Source organism: Trichosurus vulpecula, chromosome 4 (genome assembly GCF_011100635.1).
Source record: "Trichosurus vulpecula isolate mTriVul1 chromosome 4, mTriVul1.pri, whole genome shotgun sequence".
Classification (NCBI taxonomy): domain Eukaryota; kingdom Metazoa; phylum Chordata; class Mammalia; order Diprotodontia; family Phalangeridae; genus Trichosurus; species Trichosurus vulpecula.
In genome coordinates, this window is record NC_050576.1 from 401,072,181 (window position 1) to 401,086,263 (window position 14,083).

The 14,083-nt window shown below is 38.8% G+C and overlaps 1 pseudogene; it reads left to right on the top strand.

The window, feature by feature from the left end:
• Nucleotides 1–2,168: 2,168 nt before the first annotated feature.
• Nucleotides 2,169–4,364, top strand: LOC118847318 (annotated as a pseudogene).
• The last annotated feature ends 9,719 nt before the right edge of the window (nucleotides 4,365–14,083 follow it).

Genomic DNA, 14,083 nt, shown 5'->3' on the forward strand with positions numbered 1-14,083 from the left:
TAATGCTACCAACAGTGTGTCAGTGTCCCAATTTTCCCATATCCTTTCCAGAACTATGCAGTACACTCCAGTGGCTGACTATTACTTCCAATATGAAATGTAACATTTCCTATTTTACTTTTCAAACCTTTCATAACTTGAACCTCTTTCTATCTTTTCAGTTTTCTTACACTTTACTCACCTTTTTTAACATTTACACTACAATCCAGTGACACTGGACTCTTTGCTGTTCTTCCACAAGACATTTCATCATCTCCCACCTCCATGCATTTTCATTGACATTTCTCATGTTGTCTTTCCAGAAAAAGAATTAATGGAGTATGACAGCATACTATTTCCACCTGTCTCATGCTCTCTCATCCTCCTGTCTTTCCTGGCTTCCTTTAAGTCTCCACTAAAATACCACCTTCTTTGAGATGTCTTTCCCAGAGGATCCCTATCTAGAGGGGCATGAGGTTCATAGACCTTCCTTTCTACAAATGGGTTCTTAACACCATGCTCTCCCACAATAGGTGTATCTGCCACTCTCTAGGTCTAACCTAGGTGTCTGGCTCAAGGAAGGCCCTCAAGGAGGCCTGGTTGGTCCAAGGTGCACATTCAGCCCTAGTTCTTTCAGATTCTGTCCATGCCGGTTTCCCAGCAAAGAAATACAACAATATCACAATGCTCACACATTTTATTACACTTACAACACTGAGAACACAGATGACTTATGTTCTTTTACTGTTGGGAGCACTGGGTAATGAATGACAGGGCATGGGTATCTAGAACAAAATAGTGCTGGGTATTCTTGGGTATCAACACCTACTTTTATACTCTTCTGCATTAGAGACAGTCTTAGAGATGGTGCTAGGGGTGGGGCATTTCTTATTGGTGCACCTTAGGGTTGCTTCATTGGCATACTCTCCAGGAAACACGTTCCAGTCTTGGTCCATCCGCCATTTGGGCCTAATAGGCTTCTGCCAATTTAGCAGAGTTTCTGTTCTTTGGGCCTACAGGCCATATCTAGTGTAGCAGGATGTCTTTCTTGAGGTCTACTGGAATCAGTTAATCTACTAGGGTGTCTATTTGGCAGCTATCTCAATGTTGGCATGTAGGCCAACCTTACTTCAGGCATCACTCAGTGTTTATACATTACCATAACATACTCTGATTTATTACTTTATTCCATATCATCACAATACAGTCTAATGTCATTCTTTATACATAATCGCCTTCTATATACACACTTTGATCTGCATGAGAATTACAGGGCCACTACATGTTATTTTACTACAGGGTCAGTTATTGGAGTGTCAACCTAAAGTACAAAGCAAGTAGAGCTAAGGATAAAGTGTCATTGGGAAAAGAAAGAGTATTTCCCAAGGATACACATGCAAGGAGACATATAAGCAGGAAACATAGGCTGAGGTCACATGAGAATTTAAGGAAATCTGATGTTCCAACAATGCTGATCAAATATATCAAAAATACAAACTACTATAGTCAGTGAGGTAAATTTAACTCTTTCTTTAAGTTTAGGCATGTTATGGTTGCCCCAAACTCTTTTCCTTCTTCTAACAAGTTTCAGCTGTGTTTCTCTCCACCCCGCACCACCCCCCCAGCGATGAGGGGCTTTTTTTAACCTGAAAAAAAAAACTGTCTGAGTTATGGAAGACAGAATAAGGCATAAAAAAGCAAATTTGGGACAGGCTGATCATGCCAATATGCAAGTTGCTAACCAAACAAAATATCAAGCAAGGACACACAGAGAGCAAATGTGGTAGGATGAAAAATGTGTTTACATTGGAGTCAGAGGACCTGGATGTTTGCTGCTAATATGACCTTGGACAAGTCACTTAATTTACTTGAGTCTAAGTTTCCTAGTACAAATGAGACAGTTATATCAGATGACCTTTGAGGGCTCTTCTGGCTAGCTTCAGAGCTAGGATCCCACGATTCTCTGGGTGAGAGGCTCTGCTACTTAGGACCTGTGGATGGACATTTGTAAATTTCCCTTGATGTCTATTCCCTCCTATGTAAATTAAGGAGAATGGACTAGGTGGCCTTTAAAGTCACTTCCAACTTAAAATCATGATTCCCAGAGTACATACACCCCTCCTAATCTGTAATACCTTCTTGAGCTATAATATAAAGCTGAATTGCTTTAAATAGCTTAAGCCAGAAAGATGGCAACATTTGGAAATATTTCAGCATCACTGGATGCTGTAATTACGTAATGAAGATGCTGCTCTGATTTTCCTTGAAAAAGATCTTGAAAACATGCTGAAATCAATTCCCTAAAAGCACCTGGTGAGTCTGAGCCATTAACAGTTCCTTACATCTTTTTATAGCCACAAGATGCATTAGTTCTCTGTATGAGGTTTTTACTCACTGCCTATGAAGACCTCTCATGATTATAAGTTGCTGCTTTCATTGAGAAGACCAGGATACACTAATTCACAACTGAACTTCTAACCAAACACATTTTCCCGTAGATGGCATACTTTTATTCCTACCCCACTGTTAGATTTTATTTTTATGTGTTCCACTTCATTCCATTAACATGGGGATTTTTCACCACCCCATGCTGGTTAGAGGACTAAGTATACACATGACTAAAGGCTGGATAGTATAAAAATCAGTACATAACATAACCAATAGAGACTGATCCAAGAGAAAGGGAAGGGGGAGGGGTTAAGTAATACAAGACATTATTTTATCCTTTAAATCTCCTTTCGCAATGTTTGTTCTATTTTCTGTTATACTCAGTCCAAGCTAGACTAAAAACTGTTTTGATGGGGTGGAAGGAGAGGGAGGACACCATCAAAATTATGAAACACATGTTGACTGCTGAATAGAACCTTCAAATTTCGTGATATAGTTTAATCTTAATCTCTTCTTGGAAAGTATACATAACACAGACTGAAACTTTTAAATGTCAAAAGAAATACCACCCCCCCATCAATGATTAGTAAATTTACAACCACCTCAAAGCCTCTAACACAAATTTACAAGGGCTAAGTTAGTCTTTCACATACCTAAAAAATATTTAGAATTTCCTATGGAAATTTAATTTCCAAATAAGCTTTGAAGTTTTAAGAATAAAAATATATAAGCTATTTCTCAATGCGGGAAATAATTGTTTCTAATTTGCTAGACAGATATACTCAAGTATGCTTAGATAGATAGAAAGTGCTTCAAAGATCATCTAATCCAACTCCCTCATTTTATAGTGGAGAAAAATAGTTTAAGTGACTTGCCCAAGGTCAAATAAAAGTCATAAACGATAAAGCCATATTTTGAACCTCTGTCCTATGATTCCAGAGTTTGCAGTGGTATAATTACATTACGATTCCTCTAGAAATACATTTAACAGTCCCTCATCCTCTCACCCTGGACTAGACAGAATACTGTGGGCTAGATCCTTTTATAAAAATAATCAACTTGACTTTATTTTGCTTCAAGATTGTGGTGGCAATATACTTGGACCATTATCTGAAGGAATACACACTTCACTGACTCCTTCCTCTATCCTGTCCACCCTCCCCCTTAAGGGACTGAAGGGAGGACAGTAACTACTAAACATGAAAGGACTGAAACTCCTTTCTTCATGGATCTGAGACCCTCTTCCCACCAAATAGGATCCAGTGCTAGTCAGGTATTGAAAACCTCCCCTTTGAGCTCCAGAGAAACTTCCAGCTTGTGAAGGACCTAGATCAGAGAACAGAGGACCTGAAAGCAGAGATTGACAAGCTGGCCACTAAGTATACCAGTAGCACCTGCAGCCTCAACTCAGCAGATCCAGGAAGCCTATGGCAAGTGCAAGGAATTTGGGGATGACAAGGTGCAGCTTGCCATACAGACCTACGAGATGGTGGATAAGTATTATGTGTAAAATAAACTACCTTTGAAGACTTGACATGGATCTAGCCTGTTTTGAGGCTGGTCTGAAAGAGAAACAGATTGAGTCCAGCAAAGGGAAAAAAAAAAAAGCTAGGTTTAGAAGGAGAAGAAAACTTCCCATGCTCTTTCCAAGGGTAAGACCTCAGGCAAGTCACTTAACCCCAATTGCCCCGCCTTCCCCCCTGCAAAAAAAACAAACAAACAAACAAAAAAAAAACCTCAGATGAGGAGGCTCCCAAAGATGGCCAGAAGAAGCTGAAATTCATGCACACAAGCCCTGAGTCTGGTATGCCTTCAGTGACTTTTGGCAGTGTCCGTCCTTCCGACGTGCTGGATGTGCCAGTGGATCTTATTTGATTGGCTGTGATAATCCTGATTGTTCCATTGAGTGGTTCCACTTTGCTTTTGTCCTATTAACAACCAAGTCTGGAGGGAAATGGTTCTGCCCTCGGTGCTCCCAGGACTGGAAGAAGAAATAAACAAGAACCTTGGATGCATCATCACAGTTTCATCTCTTCTCCTCACCTAGGCTGGAACATGGGGTGGAGACTCCTATGCTGGGGCGCTGGGACTCAGAGGGAGAAAGGGACTGTTACAGATAAGTCACTCCCTTCTCCCCCTGCCTCCCCCCTACACATACACACTCTTGGGGCTGAGGCTGCCTCTGTACTGCAGTGGGGTGAGTGGTATGTGCCCCCCTTTAGAACATCGCCTTCTCCTACTTGGGGTCATTCCCACTTCCACTTTGCCTCAATGCTAAGGTTGGTGCTGTATCTTGGAGGGATAGCTTTTTACTTCCCTCACTGTATACAGGGACTGAGGCAGTAGCACAGCGGTGGCTCCCGTCCTTCCCATGGTGGGTGCTATGGTGTGTTTATCTTCCTTCTCCCTCTGGACTTCATCTTTTGGTAGGGCCCTTTCTGTATGGTCACCTTCTACCCTGTTGCAGAGAAGTTTTTAGGCCTGTGTGTATTGGAGGGAGGTAGAGACTTCCCTTGTAAGGGAGGAGTGGGTGGGAGAATGAAAGTCATAAAATCTGAAAAAAACTACTTAACAAAACATGAACATTTCTCTACATAGAGAACAGAAGGAAAAAAAAAAAGCATGGTGTGAACCTGGGAATTTTATATACAGTTCTTTTTGAAAGCATGTATTGAATTAAACAACACAGTGCCAACAATGTCCTACTTGTTTACTGCTTTATGAAATTCATTCCACTTCTTTCTCTGAATTTTTTAATATTTCACTGACTTTTTCTTCTTTTCTTTTTTTATTATGCATCATCTTAGATGGTACCATGGATAGACTGCTGGACTTAGATTCAGGAAGACCTGTGTTAAAATCCTGTCTCAGACATTTGCTAGTGGAGTGACCCTCAGCCACCTTTCTCATACTCAGTTTCTTCCTCCTCTCTAAAATGGGAATAATAAAAGCATCTACCCCACAGGGTTTTTGTGAAGATCAAATAAGATAACGTATGTAAAGGGCTTTGAAAATATTAAAGTGCCACATAAATATTAGCTATTGTTATCTCCATCACTAATTACCTGCTTCCCCTCCAACTGACCCCCCCCCCCCATAAAAGCTCTTACTTATAACAGATGAGTCTAGTCAATGAAAACAAATTTAACTACTGGCTGTGTCTGAAAAAGCATGCTTTAATCTGTACCTCCAGTCTATTACCTCTTTACTAGGGCTGAGAGTGAGGCATTGGCATCACCATTATTCTTGAACCATGCTTGTTTGCACTGATCAGAGTTTTTAAGTTATTCAAAAATTATTTTCCTTTACATTACTGAAGTTATTGTGTATGTTGTTGCCCTGATATTTCTCTCTTCACTTTATATGAGTTCTTGCAAATCTTCCAAGATTTCTCTATACATCTCTTTCATTATTTCTAATGTCATAATAATATTTTATTACATTCATATATCATCCTTTATTTGACTATTCCCCCAACTGATGGATACCCAGTTTATTTTCATTTATTTGCTATTGCAAAAAGTGCTGCTATAAATATTTTTGCACCTATGGATTCTTTTCCTGTGTCTTTGAACTCTTTGGGTTCTATGCCTAGTAGTCTATCACTAAGTCAAAGAGTATATACATATAATGACTTTGTGTATATAAATCCAATCAGTTTTCAAGAATCTTTGGATCAATTCACAGTTCTACCAAGAGTGCATTAGCCCAGTTCCGAGGGCCCACAGCCCTTCCAAAAAAAACCTGGTTTTTTCCTTTTAAAAAAAATCAATTAGATTGGTATGAGGTATGAAAATCTGCCCATTTATATACTTTGTACATTTATCAATTGGAGAATGTCTTCTGTCCTTATTTGCATACTTGTATCAACTCCCAATATATCCTGGATATCAGTCTTTTTTAAGATGCATTTTCTGCAAAGATTTTTTTTCATGGTTAATCGTTTCCCTTCCAATTCAAACCACACTGTTTTAATTTATTTGAAAACATTTCACTTTCGTGAGATCAAAATTACTCATTTGATCTTTTATCATCCCCATCCATCATAGTTATTTATTAATGGGTCAATGTCAACATGGAATAATATCTTCAGGGGAGTGCCCTGGGGATCTGTCCTTGTCCTGGTACTATTCAACATTTTCACCAGTATCTTGGTTGAAGGCATAAAAAGAACCTTGTCAAATGTGCAGATGATATGAAGTTAGGGAATATACCTAGCACATTGGATGGCAGACACAGGAAGCAAAAAAAAGTTGCTGACAGGCTAGAATTATTGACTAAAACAAATGTGACTAAATTTTAAAAAGAATATATGTAAAATGTATATCCTTGGGTTAAAAAAAATCAACTTTGTTAGCATAGAGTAGGAAATATATGCCAAGAACAGTTCATATGGAAAATGACACCGCAGTTTTCATTTTGGGGGTAGGGAACTCTATCTTTGATTTGATGGGAAGCATCACATAGCAGGGAAAGAGCAGTGACTCTAGAATACGAGGACCTGAGTTCAAATCCTGTCTATGGTATATACTAATGTAGGCAAGTGACTTAGCCACCCTGGTATTCAGTTTCTTTCTCTGTTGAATGAGAGAGATGTGTTAAATTGCCTCTGAGGTCCCTTCAGTCTCTAGATGAACGTTCCTATTCTCCTACATCTTTAGACCTAAGTTAGGTTCCTTCATGAAGAGAGTTTCCAGTGATATATGTCTCTCTACTGACGTAGGTTATTTTGTTGTTCATTCATTTCAGTCATGTCCTACTCTTCATGAACCAATTCAGGGTTTTCTTGGCAAAGATTGTAGAGTGTTTGTCATTTCCTTCTCCAGTGTGTTCTCATTTTACAGATGAAGAACTGAGGGAAACAGCATTAAGTGACTTGCCTGGAGTCACAGAGGTAATAAGAGTCTGAGGCTGGATTTGAACTCAGATCTTCCTGACTCCAGGTGCAGCATTCTACTGTACCGCCCAGCTGTCCACAGGTCATCAAACTGAACAAGGTAGAAGAAAAGAGTAAATTTATCCTACGATAAAGATGATTCAAGGTTGACATGGGGAATCTTCTTAATAATTACAAAAAAAAAAGGAATTGTTTTGCTTATAAGACAGTGAGTTCCCATTCACTTCACATCTCCAAAAGGAAGGACATTTGTTGGAGTTGTTATGAAAAGGATTCTTATTCAGGTACAAGTATACTAAATAGTTGCTGTGTTCCCTTTTACTCTTGGATTATAAGTGAAATTTTTTAAGGTCAGTGATCTCTTATGATGATCACAACCCAAGTGAGCAGTGTAAAATCAGCAGTTTCTCTTATACCAAGTGATTTCACTAAGATGGTTCTGTAATTTACTCACTGTATGATCTTGGAAAAGTCAATGAACTTTTCCAAGCCTCAGTTTTCTTATCTGTAAAACGAGGGAGTTGGACTAGATATCTAAAGTCCTTTCCAAATCTACATTTATGATTGTATGATCCTTATTCCATTATTCTTTTAATACCTCCTTCTTCCTCTGTCATTCTCTTTCTTATGCTTCTATTTCTCTTTTTTTGTTTTCCTGTCCTTTGAATTCAGTTCAATATACACACACATTATTATACAAGGAGACAATTACCACTGTACAAATCATCATGATTTCTCCCCTTTCATGTTTCCACATGTGAATTACCAACAACTAGGATGATTCTGCTACCGATACCCCACTATTGATGGCTTTACTATTAATTAAGCTCTGCTTCCTTAGAAATTCACACAGCGAATAAATAAATGTCATAAGACAAAGCATATACTCATATAAACATGTACTATGTTATTTCACTGGATAAAGTTCTGATACCACACATAAAAAAGAAAATCAGCACAGTCCTTGAATGTAGATTCAAGGAATTCACAAATAGAGGGATAAAACTTGTACACAAGTTAAAATATGATTAAGTCCATGTAGAAGCCAAATAGAAATGGATAAGAAACTGGGAAAGAAACAGCACTTCTACCAGCATAGAATAGAGAAGCTTTGTGGAAAAAAAAAACAAAAACTAGGTCATATATGGGAAAAAAGAAAAGATTTCAACAGGTGGACATTGCTGGCACAGGAGACGGCCTGAAAAAAGACACTGAAATAAAGGGTATTAGATTCAGAGTTAGTACACTGGGTTTTAGTTCTGCTTCTTCCACTAACCAGCTATGTGATTTCACAAATGTCACTTACCCTTTCTTACCTCTGCTCAGTAGTGGGATTCAAATGAATTAACAACCAGTTCTCCACGGAACTGGGCCCAGGTGCCGCCCGCGCTGCTGACATGGCAGGCACACGCCCAGCCCCTGCTAATGACTAGTTAGCTGAACTCAACCTAAAATGATGTACCAGTTCTACAGAACCTGTGTGAACACACTGAATCCCACCATGGCCTCAGCTCCTTAGTCCATAAAAGAGATTAGACTAGATAATAAGTAAGGTCCTTTTCTGTTCCCAAAATCATCCTGTAGTTACTTTGTTCTCTGTGTCTGTCTGTCTCTGTCTCTCTCTCTCCTCCCTATATTTTTCCTCCATTCTCTTTCTCTCTACTTCTCTCCACTTCCCTTTCACTTCCCTTTCTTCATCTCATTGCTATTCTCCACCATACCTTCTGTGCTTCTATTGACCCACTGATTTCTTTTCCCTTTTCCGCCTCTCTTTCTTCTCCTTTTACGACTTTCTCCATGCCTCTTTTTTCCCTTCAAAATTTTCTGTCCTTTTTAAAAGTTATTTTTAATAAAGTGTTGCTCAAATTTGATTTCTCCCTCAAAAATCAGTAATTTTTCCTTGTCAGAAAAAAAATTATCCTGCCTTAAGTCGAATAGCAAAAATAATAGGAATATGCAGGATGTACATTTCCTAGGAAGAACAGAAAAGGAATCTGTGACAATTGTTTATTAGCAGTTTTAAAGACATAAACAGCTGTGAGTGACAGCCATCTGTCACTTAACTTGTCCCAGTTCATGCCAGAGAGCTGCAAACTCTGACACCTAGTGACAGGTATTATATTCCCATGTAGTCAGCCTCTTGTCTCACTGAAGCTTGCTGAATCCACTTGGATGTAGGCCCTTTGGGATATAACTCAAGAAGAGCTTGATCTGCAAGCTAGAATGTTACTACTTGCATATGGAACCATATTCAGTTCTATGTTCCTTCACAGTATAAAAAACAAAAACAAAAAAAGGAAGGTGGCTTTTGTCTGAAGACTGCCAAACATGGTGACAGATGGAAGTCTCAGGAGCATTTCTAGTCTGGGTCCTGGGATCTGATATTCTTGGATTCTGTGATCTTTTGACATCAATGAAGAGTAGAAAACAATTAAGAGTGTAAGAGCTCACAATTGGCCATGTATACTACACAAACTACTACCATTAAAAGTGGGGAATTAGGAGCAGAGTCATCACAACTGTTATTAATTCACATGTGGACTCACATGAAGGAGAAACAATGATGGCCAATACATTGGGAATTACCGCCTTATGCCATTTAATAATATTTTGCCTGAAACCTTTCCTTGTAGATTATACTCACTTTAATAAAATGTGACTTGAACATCTGATTCAGCGTAAATGTCACCAAAATTCACTGCAACAATAAGAAAGCCAAAACCCATTACCTCCTAATATTTTAAATATAAATGTGAAGCTTTCTTAGGAAAGGCCAGAATCCTGGGACATTTGCCATAGACACACAGCCACGGAAAACAAAGGAACTCTGGAAAATGGAGCCATTATTTCCATTTACAGCTGGGCTGTATGTCTGCACAAGTAATTGGATATTTAAATGTCAAATAACACGAAACCAGGTCTGCATGCATGTATTCTCATATGCACAACTCAAGACCTTTGTGTGACACATCATTGTACACACAGAAGGCTGGACAGCCAAATTCCCCATTTGTGGAAAAAACTAAACTGCTGGGTTTTTATTTTCCTGAATTCTAGGGAATGTTTCAGTCTCTCCTTTACAGTTTATTAAAACATCCTTGAGTAGAAGAAATGTTTGGATTACTAGCAGCACAGCATTCCCTGTCAATGTCATTTCAGTCCTTTAATGATTTTCCTCATTTTGCATTCTCTCTCAATGAATGACTTATTATGCCTAAAAAGTAAGTCCTGGAAGCCAGGCAAATAGCTCTTAAACCTTCTGAGGTTTTTCTGTCATTAAAAGGAATTTCAGACATGGAGAAATAAGCTAACAAAAAGAAAGTATCTACATAAACCCTGTTTTTCAGGCAGCAAGAATAGCTTCATTCTGAAGCTTATTCTGGTTGCTGCTACCTTTAACCCTACCAGGAGCAAAGACTGATCCTTAGCCTATCAGGCATTTCTTCTCCCATTGACACCATCAGTCAAAGGATTTCAGCTGGTCTTTTATAGCCAGAGAATTCTCAGCAGACTTTACAAATCATTTCATTCTCCCTCCAGGAAGTACCTGTATACTTTGTTTTGGGCTTTTGCAGTCAGTTAGGAAGTGTTTCTTTTCAGAAATGAAAGTGTGCAAAGTCATTCTCATCATAATCTCCTTTCCCTCGCACTCTTCTTTCTAACTTTCATTCTCCCTCCCTCTTTCTTTTCTCTAATCTGCATTTTTCCTCCCTCCCTCCCTCCTTTAGCTTGCATTCTCCTTCACTCCCTTTTCCTAACTTGCCCTCTCCCTCTTTCTGTTACATGCTGTCCCTCTCTTTCCTCTCTGCCCTCACTGTCATATTCTCTGTGTGTTTCTTTTTGTCTCTTATTGTTTCTCTTTGTGTCTTTCTGTCTCTTTCTGTGTCTGTCTCACTCCTTTTTTGTCTCTCTATATCTCATCTCTCTGTCTTTGTCTCTATCTCCGTCTCCATCTCTCCCTTTCTACATCTCTGTCTCTCTTTCTCTCTGTATGTCTCTCCCTTTCTCACTGTATGTCTCTCTCTCCCTGTCTCTCCTTCTCTCTGTCTCTCTACATCTCTGTCTCTCTTCCTGTCTCTCTGTATGTCTCTGTCTCTGTCTCTCTCTCATTCTCTATTTCTCTCTCCTCTCTCACTCTTCCCTCTGCCTTACTCCTTTACAATGCAGCTCCGGTACCTTTCATGAACAGTTCTACATGGCAGGAAAATAAAATAAAGTATTTCTGTTTAAATGCTGTGTATTCCTCTGAATTTTATAGTTAGGATCCATAAAATCAGGGTTCTAGAGAGACCAAGCTCCTTCTCCATCAACAACATTCTTGCCACAATCATTATTTGAAGCAACCTCCTGTTCCTCAGTATTGCCATTCCCAAAAGGATTAATGAAACAAATTGTCTGCTAGACTTTCCACAAGGAAACTGAATTGACTCAGTCCCTGCCCTGAGTCAAGTTTTAACCTGAGAACTTTCCTAGACATGTATTTGCATAGGGCAGTTTTTTGTGGGGTTCAACCAGTAGGGATGATGAGCAATTTTCCCCCATAGAGCACCAAAAGACAGTATAGCAGTCATGATGGGACTGCAATTATATACAAGAGCTCTGTGATAGTAGCCACTGTGCCCAGGAATGTTCACCTAACTTTTATTCTGCCCCGGGGGAGTTTCTAAAAAAAGGTTTGATTTCCCTTCCCACCCTATTTTCATAGTTATCCCAATAGAAAGATACAATTTATTTAATCCAGCTACTTATTTAAGTGGTTATTCTATTTTCCCTTTGAGATGGGTTATCTTCTTTTAATATTAGTCATTTTCTATTCCTCTTAGAACAAATGTGGAAATCAGAACATTCTTACATAATATGTTAAAATGCAAAGGGGGTAAGGCCTCATTGATAGCACTCTTCTGTCATGGAGGTGATTCTAGGCTCCTTTGACAAAAAGGAAAAAATAATTGATATCAAAGCAAAATTTCTGGCAGGTAGGCCATGCTGGAAATGGTTTGAACATAGGCCCAGAAAACAGACTTTTTTCTGTTCTCCCAAAATTAGCTTAGCTGAATTTGTAGCAGCTCATCAGCTGATTGACTCATAGGATGATGAAATTTCTAGCAAATGATTAAGAAACCAATAAATTTTTTATATGCCAGGTACTGTGCTAAGTGCTGAGAGTACAAAGAACTTACATTCCAACAGAAGTGGAGATAACATGCACATACGTAGTTACATACAGGATATGTAGAAAGCAAATGCTAGAGAACCCTAGCAAGCAAGGCACTAGTAACTGCTAGGGCTGCTGGGAGAAATTTCCTGCATAAGGTGACACTTGAACTGAATTTTGAAACAACCTGAGATTCCCAAAGTTGGAGGGAGGAATGCTCTAGACATAGAAGACAGCTAATACAAAAGTAAAGGCAACAGGAGAAGAGGAGGCAAGAAAGTCAGGATGGCTAAACACAGACTTGTTTGTAAAGGACTAATGTGTAAGAAGACTAGAAATATAAGCAGTGTCCAGATGGTGAAGAAATTTGAACATCAAACAGAAATATTTATGTGGTCTGAGCCACTAGAATTTATTAAGGAGCAAAGTGCTATGGTCAGACTTAAACTTTAGAAAATCATGTTGGCAATTTTATGGGGGAGGGGTTGGACTGGGCAGAGATTTAAGGCATGGAGATCAATTATAAGCTGAACCAGGATAGTGGCTGCATGAATGATGTGGAGACAGAAATGAAAAGATATTTCCACTCAGTATTTATGACAAGTTTAAACAGTACTCATTTCTTCTCCTAAATCCTATGTGTAATGCAGTGCAGAGGTACCTGCAAAACCTATTGACCTTGCCCTCAACCTCTGTTCTGTACTAAAGAATTCTGGTGTCGGAAGGATCATAGAATCACAGATCATGAGCTGGACAGGGCCTTAGAAGTCATTTAGTCCAACTCCGTCAATTTTTAAAATGAGGAAACTGAGACCCAGAGAGATTTAACTCAGTCATGGTGACACCAACTTCATAATGGAACCCGAAATAGGATATCATTAACAGTAACAAAAGGACATAACACCCCGTGCAGGGTGAGGAGACCCTCCTACATTGTCTCTAGGCTCAAAGTACCATAAACACACACACACACACACACACACACACACACACACACACACACACGGCTCTCCCCAAAGCTGAATATCTGGAACATCATTTTTTCCCCACTGTTAATATTTTTAACATATAATCACAGATTTGGGAAAGATAGCAAGATCGTCTAGTCTTATCTTCCAGTTTAGGCAGACAATTTCTCATTTGAAAGATCTCCAGGGATGCAGAATCTAATAGAAACTAATGGCAGAAACATTTCAAAGGGTAGTTGGAATTATCAATGAAACTTGAAATATTATTCTTCATATTGATCATATAAATGAGGGGGCTATCCATCCTCTACTGAGCTAGTTACTTGAAGCATTGATATCTCTATTCATAGGATCAAAGAATCTTAAAGAACAAATGGACCCTAAAGGATATGTAATAGAATTCCCCCATTCATCCATCCACCCAACATCTTTTGCTGCTACAACACATCTGAAAAAAAATTCAGTTGTTTTTTTTTTTAACACATCCAGATCAGACTCATTCTTTTGCAAAGCAACCATGCCATTACTGAAGTTCTAACAGAGATAATTAATGGTTATTGAATCGATTTTCTTTGGTAAATTGTGATTCCTGGAACTGATCATACTAAGTTATATACTGTAAAATAAGAAAAAGGTACAGTGATTTAACACCTTCCTTGATCTAAATATTATGTACAGTATGTAGCCTAATATTTA